This window comes from Spermophilus citellus (assembly GCF_964194105.1).
Source record: "Spermophilus citellus genome assembly, chromosome: 14".
NCBI classification, from domain to species: domain Eukaryota; kingdom Metazoa; phylum Chordata; class Mammalia; order Rodentia; family Sciuridae; genus Spermophilus; species Spermophilus citellus.
The window spans coordinates 6,281,170-6,294,576 of record NC_138194.1 but is presented as its reverse complement, the minus strand read 5'-3'; the positions used below and the strand labels follow the sequence as shown (position 1 = coordinate 6,294,576).

General features: G+C 40.0%; 1 long non-coding RNA gene across 3 annotated transcripts; it reads left to right on the top strand.

Annotated features, from left to right (window-relative positions):
• Positions 1-1,710: 1,710 nt before the first annotated feature.
• On the top strand, positions 1,711-5,414 carry LOC308633258. 3 transcript variants are annotated; one of them, XR_014018728.1, is made up of 4 exons: positions 1,711-2,100; positions 2,240-2,378; positions 3,844-3,910; positions 4,295-5,414. It is a non-coding gene; the product is annotated as an uncharacterized lncRNA (long non-coding RNA). The 3 variants fall into 3 exon arrangements; XR_014018729.1 differs by having other exon boundaries at positions 1,711-2,378; positions 4,295-4,377; positions 4,485-5,414; XR_014018730.1 differs by having other exon boundaries at positions 1,711-2,378.
• The last annotated feature ends 7,993 nt before the right edge of the window (positions 5,415-13,407 follow it).

The window sequence follows — 13,407 nt, the reverse complement described above, 5'->3', positions numbered from 1 at the left end:
ATATTTCATGCAGAGGTCAGTCCTCGCCTCCTTCTCTCACTCCTCCCTTGTGTGCCCCCCTCTCCCACAGCCTCTTCTTCTGACACCTTCATTGTTGGCTTGGGAGTCCCTGAGCACAGGACCCAGTTAGGGTGTGCTTGGACTCGTGACCCACGGAAACTAGATATGAAATGGTGTTCTTTTAAGCTGCTAAATTCATGGTAATTTGTTACACTGCAATAGAAAATGAATCCACTTCCCTTCATCTGAGAGCTTCATGTTGGAGCATGTTAACAGACAGGGATACAAAAGCTAGCAAGACAGCTAATTAGTTGGGATTGAGGATGCTAGATTTGATGGACGTGTACTATTCAACATAGACACAGATACACTGTGTTTAAAAATGCTAGTTTGCCTCTACTCCATATTCCTTGCAGGTTGGCTGGGATTGTTTCTCTGCATTATCTCACCTCGGGATGCCTGCTGATGAGCACCCCTTCTGCAGTGCTTCTGATGGCCGTGGCAGAAGACAAATCAGAGAATATAGTGACTTGCACGGAGGCATGAATGGCTTCCACCTGAATTGTGCCACCTTATATTTTTCACTTGTATTTCATTGGCCATCAGAAGTCTCAGGGATATGCCTAAAGTTTAAAGCAGAAAGTCCAGGTGTATTTGTTGAACATCTTTAGTCAGTGTGAAATAGTCATTTTAGGTTCTTGAGAAGGGCATAGCTCGATGACCACCTGGCCTCGTTCTTTATGCCCAAACACCTCCCTCCTTAATCCAAATTTTGAAAAGGTGTGCATGGGTCCACTGCAAGCTCTCAGCTTGTTTAATGCTGGATATTTGACCCTAGACGGGGTCAACAACTGGGAACAACACTGGAAACAGGTGTCTTGTCTTATGCTCATGCTTCCTGCCCCAGTTGTACTGCTGGATATAAAAATGCCCATATTTATACAAGGAATTCTCATTTTCTTGTCTTTTCTATGCCTTTATACACTCTTTATTTTTCCTGAGGGTCAATTTGTTAATGAATTCATGGTACACAGGGAAGACTCACCAGGTGTTCAAAGAGAGATGATGGGAAAACTTTGACAGATAAACCAATCAAACAATTACACTATGCCTCAGAAGGGAGTGTGAGGAAGAGATGTATAAAAGCTCTCTCCGAATAAAAACTAGGAAGGACAATTATCATCCAACTTGTGATAAATGAAAACTTGAAGGCTAGAGAATGTTTGTCTTGATTGTCTTCTTCCTCTCCTTCTCCTATCAACTTGAGCTCTTAGAAAAGTAATTTGCTGTTATTTTACTTCTCTATACCTCTCTTTAAATTTACTTTACCTCTCTTTAAATTCTCCTATGAATTTAAAATCAATGAAATGGAATTTATGTTCTCTGTGACAATGATTTTGAGCATCAACAAAGATGTGGTAGAGCCTTGAAAGAGATGTTAATGTTCCAGATGGGGAATGGTTATCAGTTGTCAAATTTTCTGGGTGGAAAAGGGGGCAAATGGGAAGAAATATAGGGTCATTTTAGGTTCCTAAGCAAGCAGATGATCTAATGACAGCCCAGCCTCCTAATTTATATTCAGGTAACCAGAGGAACAGAAGCAGAAATAGAAGAGAAGAACTTGTGGATTTCAAAGGAGAGAGTTTACAACAGAAGAGGAGTGTAAAGTATCCAGCTTCCCACCTCCAGACAAAGATTGCTAAAAGGGGAAAGGTAAGGAGTTCTATGATGTGGTATATAAAGGGCATTGGTGACCTGAACAAAAACCCTATTCGTAAAAAGTGAATAATAGCTAGATTGTTGTGGCATACCCACTTATTTCCAAAAAAAACTATGAAATATGATTGGTTTGTAGGGTGAGAGATATGGTAAGAAATACAACCTAGAGAGAATGGGTGAAGTTGTTACTGTGTGAGAGATCTGTTATATTACATGCAGAAGGGAATGTGTTAGGAGAGAGAGGAGGATTCCATTGCTCAGTGACAGATGGTGCTGGCCCTGATGAAGCTGAACCTCAAGTGTTATTCTAGCACAGGAGGAGGGAGCTTTCTTCCATGAAGCTGGGGGAAGAAGGAAAGAATGGACTTCCATGATTGTGAGGTAGGTCAGGCTGGAAGGTGAGACCATCCAGATCTGGAGAGCTCAGTGTGTTTTAAAACCACATAGAAAGCTCATATGCAGGTATGGGGAAGATGGTATTTTGCAAACCCAAGGCATATGATGTTTTGTACCCATTCAGAAGGAAGTTGAGTAGCATGAGAAAAGTTCACAGGACACTGTCCTGCTGCTTGACAAGGCAGGAGGGAAATGGTACCCAGAAGATTGCATTGATCCAGTTCTCCACTCAGACACCTTGTGGCACCCCAGCCATGTCCAAGGTAGGAAAGCATAAGAGATGAGTATCTTTGATTTGGCTTTGATCCTGACTTTTGTGAGTGTTGTTGAGGCATGAATAACAATTTTTATTGTTTTTAAGGTACTAGGGATTGACCCTAGAGGTGCTTCACCATTAAGTCACATTCCTGCTCTCCCCCTTTTTTTAAATCTTAAGAGAGGTTCTCACAAAGTTGCTTAGGTCCTCGCAAATTTGCTGAAGCCGACCTCAAGTTTGTAATCCCCCTGCCTTAACCTCTAGAGCCACTGGGATTACAGTCATGTGCCACCACACCCACCATGAGTATAAAATTTGAGAGTTGACTTTCCGAATCCTGGCATACCTCAATCACAAAGTATGATTTTGAGGTCTCTTAACATTTGCCTCTGTGAGAAAGACATTTTGTCTGGGTAGAGAGGAACTTCTGCGTTCTCTGATCTCAGGAGGATTTTGTGATGAGGATTTTGTGGTACAAGTTTAGTGCTTTTTCTTATTTTGAGAAGTATATGTTATGTTTCAGGGTGGTTGTCATTTGTCCTGTCAAGGAGCGTCTCAGAAAAGATTGTCTTTTTAACTTTTTTTTTTTTTTTTTGGAGATGGAGGAGGGGTTTTCATCTACATGAATTAGGTTGATGTACCAATCTCTTTCTTCTCTTGGGTCTTTAAAGAATCTTCCATGATTGGTTGAGCATGAGGAATCTTCCTTTGACAGCTCTATAAATAAAGAAAGACAGTAAAGACAATCTAATAGGCAGTCAGTCGATGAAGATTTTGTCTGGAATAAATTTAGCGCATCTCATAAAGTTTTTATAGATGCTACCTTTCAGATGCTTAGAATATGATTATCTAGCCCAACATTACTCTATTCCTGATTTTTCTTATCTTTGCCTGGAAAACAACAACAACAACAACAATAATAACACTACTTTTAGGATGTTTTTATGTGTCTATTTTAAGCTCTCAGCAGAGTTGTTTAAGTGACTGATTTTTCTTTTTCCACTGCTTGGTGTTCTTTTCCTACGGGGTTTAATTAGAGTCTTCCACAAAAAAATCTGACAATTAGTGGGTGTTGCAATGGAATTCATGATTTGTATCTTTACTTGGCTTCAACATATAAGCCTCAACAAGTCCTCTAGCAGGGCAAGGTTTGGGTGCTTTCAGACCAAAGTAGATGAGACATGAAATCATGATAGAAAACATTTGATCATTCCCAATTAATCGAACATGAAATGACCACCAGCTCAGCCTACAGCAACTCAAATAAGGTTATGTAAAAATTCATCTAACAAGTAAAAATAAAACAAAATAATACCTCAAATAAAAAGGGAGCTATTTGATTAAGAATTTGACACGATCATCCAGGCTGGAATCTTTGCATGTATTACAAATCCCTTTTTCCCACAATTTTGAATAAGACCTATCCTTTTCTCTTTCCCCCTTTCTTCCTCCCTTTTGTCTTATTTGGGAAGGAGTGAGCTGAGCCCATAAGGAAGCAAGGCTTCCCAGGCAGCTGCAGAGGAAATATGTGTGCGTCAGGTAAAATATATTCATATCTTTCCACATGGGTGGTGCTTGATGAGCCTGGTTTAATGTCCCCTGGGTCTGAGGAGTCTTGAGACTCTAGAGCATATTTTATTATTTAATGGGAAAGACAGCATATCCTCACAGTGAGGCACCCGAGATGCCACGATCCTGCTGGTCCCCCTTTGAGGAAAAAATAAATCCTTTATTTTCTGATTTAAAAAAAATGGGAAGGAGTGGAAGGGGTTTGACTCAAGGAAGAATTATCCCCTGAAAGATCTTCTTTTCCTAAATTTTCTGTAAGTCGAATGCTCTGCTTTCTGCTGGTGAAGCTCCCCTTGTATGGCAAGGAACAAGCAGTGAAAAGATCATGTGTTAATTTTTTTTTTACCCTTTCAGAGAGAGAAGCATATTGGGGTCATGAAATCATAGTGTTTTTATGCTGTTGCCATCATTTCTGCACTTCAACCAGGAGAAACCAGGTCTTCAAAGATCTGAGATTTGTTTTTCTTAAAATGTTAGGGTGTGTATGTGTGCATGTGTTTTTTATTTTAGAAAATACTCAAGTAGAGAATAAAAATCTTGCCAGGCATGGTGGCACACACTTGTAATCCAGTGGCTCGAGAGGCTGAGGCTGGAGGATCGCAAGTTTAAAGCCAGCCTCAGCAATGGAGAGGCAAGAAGCAACTCAGTGAGACCCTGTCTCTAATAAAATACAAAAAAGCCCTTTTTTCTAAAGGGCTGGGGATGTGGCTCAGTGGTTGAATGATCCTGAGTTCAATCCCTGGCACACCCCTGCCTCCCCCCAAAAAGAATAAAAATCTTAAACCCATGACTTGAACTCTCTTTGCTTCCTGGGTCATGAGGTGGGGAAGCTTCACAGTGGAGGAAGAAAAGACTGGCTGAGAGGTGGGAGTAACATCCCAGAGGGAGTGGCTCTGACTTCCTAGGCATCCTCACACAGACAGAGCTGGGGTACTGATATCAGGAGTTCAGGGTGCTCCCTGGTCTCCTGATGGTTGGAAAACATGATATAGAAGTTTTAGGCTTGGTACTTCATTCTGGAAGTTGAAATAGGTAACATTAAAAAAAAAGAAAGAATGTTTCTGGGAGGTGGAAATTGTAGGCTTTCCCGACAGCAACACCATTTGCTCATGGTATGACACTGGGCATGTGAAGCTACTTAATGTGGCCGCCATCCCTGTCCTGTGCTTTTGTGAAGTGTGGGTAATCATTCCTGCCTGCCTCTCTCATGAGTGTGGCATGGGTCAGGTGGTGCAGAGAACTTGCTGCTTTAGTGTGGAGTGCTTTGTAAACTAGGGAGCCAGTGACTGAACACTTTGTGCCTAGACCTGTGCTGATTTCCCTGAAGAATGCCCAAGACCTACAGACCACAATTCTCAGTTTTCATAGGACTGAGACTTAATTCGAAGCAGGAAGAAGAAAACAATGGTGTTATGTCTTTCAGCAGGAATATTCTAGTAAGCAGTAAGCAGACAGTAGGATTTTGTATAGGAGCCCCCAGACTCCCTCAGGTACAGTCAAGGGCAAGAAGTTGCCAGGTTTCATTTTTTTTTCAGGCATGTCCCATCCTCCCTCACATAAACATCTCTAAAATCAAATGTCACTTACACTTAGTGGTTGCTTATAGTTTGAATAACACCTCTTTCTTTGTCAGTTCTTTTGTGTTAGATACACAAAATAATGATGCATCTTATGAAGTCTTACATCCAATAAAATATACACAAAGAAAAATGCTATGTCCTTGATATCTAACACTGTGAAGTCCAGTGTTTTGCAGAACATTAAACAAGTACAACCTGAGTCTCTCAGCATCAAACCGATCCACTCTACCATTGAAACAGTTTTAAAAAATGAAAGCAAGCAGATATTTCATATGAATGTCTCCATCTAGAGCATTTGATTTTGACTTTCAGAGCATAATGCTTTATTTTCTTTAGAAATTAGTCATACTACAGTGACACAGCCACATCAATTTTTATAGCAACTCAATTCACAATAGCTAAACTATGGAAGCAACTTAGCTGCCCTTTAACATATGAATGGATAAAGAAACTATGGTATATGTACACACTGGAATATTACTCAGCCTTAAAGAAGAATGAAATTATAGCATTTGCCACTAAATGGATGGAACTGGAGAATGTTATGCTAAGTGAAATAAGCCAATCCCAAAGAACTAAAGGCTTAATGTTTACTCTGATATGAGGATGCTAATTCACAATAAGGGAGGGGTGGAGGATAGTGGTATTTTGGTCTAAACATAGGGGTCTAAAGGGAGGGGAAGGGGTATGGGAGTAGGAAGAATAGTAGAATGAATCTGACATTATTATTCTATGTGCATATATGATTACATGAGCTGTATAACCCTACATCATGTACAACCAGACGAATAAGAAGTTATACTCCATTTATGTATGATGTGTCAAAATGCATCCTACTACTGGGCTGAAAACATAACTCAGTTGGTAGAGTGCTTGCCTCACATGCACAAGGCCCTGGGTTTAATCCCCAGCACTTCCACCACCACCACCACCACCACCACCACAACAACAACAACAACAACAAAATGCATTCTACTGTCATGTGTAACTAATTAGAACAAATAAATAAATAAATAAATTTAAAAATAAATTAGTTTATTCTATACATCTTTCAAATTTTAGAAATAAGATCGGGAGAAAAACAGATAAGAAATTGTTAGACATGAAGGAAATATCAGTGCTGTAGCTATGAACTTTTATCTTGAACATTGCTTTCAACTTCAGTCAGTTCTAAGTCAAGATTGTGCTACTTTTGGGGCTGGGGATGTGGCTCAAGCGGTAGCGCGCTCACCTGGCATGCGTGCGGCCTGGGTTCGATCCTCAGCACCACATACCAACAAAGATGTTGTGTCCACCGAGAACTAAAAATAAATAAATAAGTAAATATTAAAAATTCTCTCTCTCTCTCTCTCTCTCTCTCTCTCTCTTCTCACTCTCTCTTAAAAAAAAAAGATTGTGCTACTTTCGATGGTTTTTAAGGGACATAGCCTGATTCTTTTCTTCTTCTTTATCCCCACATTCTGTGTTTGAAGAGGCACATTACAGACACTCTCTCGTGGGCATCAAAAGAAGGCTGGAGTAGGCAGTGGTTGGGAAAGAATGTAGATGTGTGGGGAGAAAAGCTTATCCTTTATCCACTTAGGTTCTGTAGCTGGGCCTGAGGACTAAACTGGCAAAAGACAGTCTTCAAGAGAAAGGTTAACCAGTTATATTGGATGATAATGTTTTATGTGGAGACCCCAAAGTGGATACACCTGAGAGGTTATATACCATTTTAACAAGGAATGATAAATCAAGGGCGTGTGAGAAGACAAAAGAAAAAGTTGGATGTGTTATGGACAATGAAGCATGGGAAGGTTCTAGAAAATATACAGAGGGAGGCTAGTGGATGATAAGAGTTATTTTAGTAGATTTGCCTAGATTCATCTCAGCATTGACCCCTGACTCCATTGATAAGATGTTCTCCTCCTGGTACAGAAAGGACACTTTTCTTATGGGAAATTTATGCCCTACTTTTAGGTAGTAAAGGGGAAGTCAGAGTCCTTCTGTTTTCTTTTTTCTGTTGCCTTCAGATCACAATAATCAATATCACAAGGTTATATCTTAGGGTAGTATGTATATTCTGATCCCCTTCAGTTGTTCCAATCTTTTTACTTCTTATGGTTTGGATGTGAGGTGTCCCCCAAAACCTCACATGAGACAATGCAAGAAGGTTTGGAGCAAAAATGATTGGGTTCTAAGAGTCTTAACCCAATCAGTGAATTACTCCCCTGATAGGGATTAACTGAGTGGTAACCCAAGTGGTGGGATATGGCTAGAGGAGTGGAATTAAGGAGTGGCTTTGGGGTATATATTTATATCTGGAGAGTAGAGTCTCTCTCTCTCTGCTTCTTGATCACCATTCTGTGAGCTGCTTCCCTCTGTCACACACTCCACCATGATGTTCAGCCTCATCTTGAGCCCTGAGAAATGGAACCAGCCTTCTATGGACTCAGACCTCTGAAACTGTGAGCCCTCAAATAAACTCTTTCTTCTCTATCATTGTACTGGTCTCTATAATTGTGAAGGCAGTTACAGCAGTGAAAAAGCTGACTAATACAATGCTTTTCTTTTTTCCCCATATTTTAATTGGCGCATTATGGTTGTACATAATGTTGCTACACATTCATAAGTGCACACAATACGACAATGTAATTTGGCCAATATCACTTCCCAGTATTTCCCCTTCCCTCCCCTTCTCCCTTCCCCTAGTCCTTTTCCTCTACTGATCTCCCTTTGATTTTCGTGAGATTCCTGTTCCCACTTTTATTTTCCTCTTTTCTCGCTAGCATCCACATATGAAAGGAAACAGGACCTTTGACTTTCTGAATTTGGCTTATTTTACATAACACAATGTTCCCAAGTTCCATCCACTTTCCTGCAACTGACATAATTTCATTACTCTTTATGAATGACTAAAACTCCATGGTGTATATATAATACATGTTCTTGATCTATTTATCCACTGATGGACAACTAGGCTGGTTTCATAGTTTTGTTATTGTGAATTGTGCTTCTATAAACATGGGTACACATGCATTGCTATAGTATAATGACTTAATTCTTTAGCATAAAAGTGAATCTTTATACCTTTCTTGAAGGGAAGAACTTAGATCTACTTATCATTTTAAAATGCTCCTTTGATTTTCATTTGGACTATTGCTGTAGAGTCTGAATCTCATTGGTTTCTGGCTTTGGGGTCCCAGTGCTTTTTATGGCATTTTCCCCCTTTTTGTGCCTTAATCTTTTGGTTGTGGTCATTAACCAACCATCTTCCATCCCATTTCATTTTTTTGGGGGGGTACTGGGGATTGAACCCAGGGGCACTGAACCACTGAGCCACATCCTCAGCCCTTTTTTGTATATATATTTTTTTTTTAGGTTTAGAGACCTTGTCCCATGATCTCTAAATTGAATTGATTAGGGCCTTGCTAAGTTGCTGAGGCTGGCTTTGAACTCATGATCTATATTCCAATTTTAACTCTTCCCCATTCTTCTTGCTCCTAGAAAGGATTGACCTCTACATTCTGTCAGTTCCCTAACTTTACCACTCCTTAAAATCTTTCTCAGGAAAATAATTTCCCCTATTTCCCCCTACCTCCTGGCGGTTAAGGGTCAAAGAGAAACTGAGTTCAAATTTGACTTTTGCCAAACAAGCTCTTTGTCAAATGCTTATTTCATATTGCTATAATGTTGTTTAAATGATCAGATGAGGTTTAAATGTCCAGAACAGTGACTGGAACATAGTTCCATAGTTCAGCACATGAAAGCTACTCTTCATCTATTACTAGTGGTAGTTGTAATAGTGGTGGTCATGACACTATAATATTTGAGAAAGATATTGTGACCATATTCAAATTAGTTTATTATTACATTTCTATGCTCTTTGACGCCTCTAGCAGATTTTCTCAAGATATGCTGGAGAATTAAGTCCTAGCCTAAGGTATCCATTGCATGTGATAAATTAGCTTACTTTTTCTGTATCTAGAACAGTATCACTAAGTACATTTCCTTGGGAGTATTTAGAAAATAGTCACTTGAATCATTTTCTATGATCCCTAACTCTCCAGAGAAACTTTGGCTGGGAAAAACTAGTTGTAGATTTCCATAATTCACAAAGTTGAGCTTGTATTTGAAAGCTATTTGATTTAAAAGGATGAGTGTGACTCAAAGAGGAATGAAGCTAATACATGAATTCCAAATATAGCACGCTGGTAAGGTATTCTGAAGACTTTATCTCCACAAGGGGATGATTCTGTTGTTTATGGTTATCCTCCGTGGACCTGATCCTGAAACCCATTTCCCAACTAATAATTTTCATTTTTACATTATTGAGCCTGAACGCTGACCATAGGATTTTCTTGCAGGTGGTGCTAAACAAGAATGTTGATGCATTTATTTTGGAAGTCCCTAGGGAATGCTTCGCAGAATTTCAGCCATTCTCACTTTCACTGCATTGTTCTTATTTAAAAAAAAAAGAAATCCTGCTTTTGGTTGATGCGGAAAAAAGGAGACAAGGAAGTGCAGATGTCTGGAATAACACAGCCACATCAAGTCTTCCTTTTCTTTGCTTTCCCATGACAAGCCAAGCACTGGTTAGAGATGTGGGAAAACATTCCAAATTCATTTGACTTCTGAGACCACAAACCCCCAAAGTATACCAAAGGTGCTGGTGTTCTCAACTACAGTGAGGCATTCAGATTAGTGTGACTAGTGGGCTGGATGGAGGAGGTATCTAGGCACTTGCTCTTGGATGATATCCAGACTTGGGGAGTAGACAGAAGGAACCTCAAAAAAGGTGGATAGATTGATTTTCCCTATAGGTCATGTGGTCAAGAGAAGGAAGAAAATTTACTAGAACTCTGAAGGTGATGTTTGGCTAGAATACATGTATGTTTAGGAAAACAAGGGGGTTTTAGTGGCTCATTGGAAGCTGTAAAACATCAGTGTTTTCTTTAGGCTTCTCGACTGTGCAGGTTTCTGACTGCATTACCATGGACTTATTTTGGTTCTTCAGGGCCAGTGCAAGAAGAGTGAGTGTGAATGGGATCTGTTAGCAGGAAAGGCAGCAGTGATACATTCTTAATAAGCTGCACATTCTGAATACATAACCCAAGCTCAATCCATCACAGGGAAGACTAATTCAACATCATGGTGACTCTGGTACAGTATAACCTTAATTATAGCTGGAAATTGGCACAGCCATCCCACTTTCTGCAGTCTTGCATTTATTCCCTTTCAGTGAGCATTAATAGTTAAGCTGTTTAGCTAAATAGAAATTATTTTCATGGGAAGGTTAAGCAAATGTAAATACTTGTATTAAGGGGATATTTGGCTTTTCCTGTAGAGATTTATCTTCACTTTAAAGATTAAACATGAGATAAGCCATGGAAAGAGAAAAGAAAAAGAAAAAGTGGAATGGAAGGTAGATCAGAAGAATTCCATTTTCAGCATCTCCTTCTATGAGCCTACAATTAGATAAGGATTGTCAACATGGCATTTACCAAAGCCCAGATAATTGGTTTTCCAGATTTGGTGGCGGTAGGGATGTTAGGGGAAGAGAAAGTTGGGAAGGCAATTCTGTGCTCAGAAATCTTGCTGTTTCTCTGGGTTGATGAACAGATTAAAGAAAATTAATAATCCTCTGAGCATCCAGGTGAGTGCACCTGTGGAAAATCCCCTGCTATCTTCCTGCAGTACATTTTATTGAGCTCAGCTCATTAAAACAGGGTTGAAAAGGTGGTTTTAAAAAAATTCCTAGTAAATTTGTAAAATAGGCTATAAAAGAAAACACATTCTAACTCTTTCCAATTGCTTATTTCTAGGGGTCATACACCCAACTGCTCCCCAACCAGTCCCCATTCCAATCTATATAACTGTGACTTCATAGACTGGGAGAAAATTTCACAACAAATAACAAGCCAGTATATGGGGTGCTTTGTGATCCATTGACTTGAAAACAGTTTTTTGAAGGCATCCTAGAATGGGGAAACTAGGTGCCTACAATAATAAAGTTGCTCCAGTGTTACCAAAGGAGACAGTGAAGGAGGAATCCAGGGAGATAATACCAATGCCATAAATCAAGAACAGGAGCACTGAGCTCGGGGTTCCAACATTATTTTACCTTGACCTACACAGGTGGCTCTAAGTTGTTCTGCATCCTGTTCTGAGTCCATGAGCAAAGGGGACACCATAGTGGCTAGTTAGGCTTAAAAACACTCTAATAGTTACCTTCCTTCTATATGCATCCAAGCCCTGGATGGAGTGGACCTCGCACTATCAGTCTCATTTCGGAGGTAGGCTAGAAGTTCAGCCTCACAGTGTTCCTTGAAAACTGCATTAGTAACTTGGTGGGTTGCTGATGAGAATTGAAATAACACTAAAGAAAGATCTGAATGAATGTATCAGATGACTGCATGTGTACTCACTGAATTGAGAGCAAGATTTATGCATTGAGTTCATGACCACATTAGTATGCATGCTCTCCTCAAATCTTGCTGCAACCCCTTTTTAAATTAAATGGAAGGTAAAAGTTGTTTCAAGAGTGTGATGAAATACTTGTGTTACTGAAAATGCAAATTTAAATGTGCCAACTACCTAAGAGATGACCCCTGCCTGTGAACCACAGCCCACACAACCCCAGTAATGCTTGTTTCCTCCAACATTGTGTGTGTGTATGTATGTATGTGCACGCGCGCACGCGCACACACACACACACACACATCTTACTATTTGACAGGCCCTTCTATGAATGCCAATCTTGATATATTTCCATTCAGAGGATTTCTCCATGGTCGTTTTAGTACACATTTTTAATCATTGTTGGTTGAACACATACGCTCTCCTTTTCAAATATCATTGCATGCATGACAAGATTTGGAACCTTCTAGAAAAGGCTTAGTGGCTCTGATCATAGACTAGTAAGTAATTTGCTTGACTAGGGCATACACCTAAGGCAAAGGGAAGAATGTGGAGTGTGGCCAACTCAGAACCAGTCTAGTAGTGAGGCCATTCCCACAGACCTTTGACCTAGAGTCCCTCAGGTGACAAGGCTTCCTCCAATCACCTCAGTTAGCCTCAGCTGAATGATATAGGCTTTCGGGTACTGAGTGGTCCTGAGGCAGTGTTGTCACTGTGGATAAACAAATGGACAATATCTCAGAACCACAGGGTGTCCTTGCAGCAATGCAAATCAAAAAGTAGATGAGTTTCAAAAGAAAACAAAGCCATAGGTTTTTAAAGCTCAGCATGGTGACACAAATGTACAATAAGTCTATCATTTGTGTGTGACATCAGATGAAGAGTTCATCAGTGCTTGAGTTACTTGTATAGAAGGTAACCGTGAAGGTTGCTAATATCACATTAATTGTGGGGCATATTTATTCTGTTCAAGTTGCCTTCTCCACTAGCACAATCACTAAAACGTGCCCTTTGGCCTCTGGAGTATTTACACTATCCTTCTGTTAATTATAAACTTGGAGGCTGCTGAACTATAGTACCTAGAAAGTGAAAAGGATCCAGAAAGAAATGGCAAAAACCCATGACGGAGATGAAAAATACCTCGTTGGAGCTCTCAACCCCTGGCTCAGCAAGGCCTTCCAGGTCATTCATCTTGCCTTTGATTTGTCTGCCTTTTCACTTCAAATAGGTTTACAGGTTTTTAGCTGAAACCAATTAAAGAGAACCAATTGGCAGGGTTAGCACTTGTGGTGTTTATGGTGTTCATTGTATTGATTTATGCCGCTCAGCAGCTACAGTGAAAAGCAAACTCTATGAAGAAGAAGAGAAACCTCACACTGAGGAAGCATTACAGTGCCTGGGATTATTTTGAGGACAGTAATGAACAACGCCATAAAGAAAATTGCTGACTCTACAAGATCAGGCAATAGGAGCATTTTTGCATGGGAG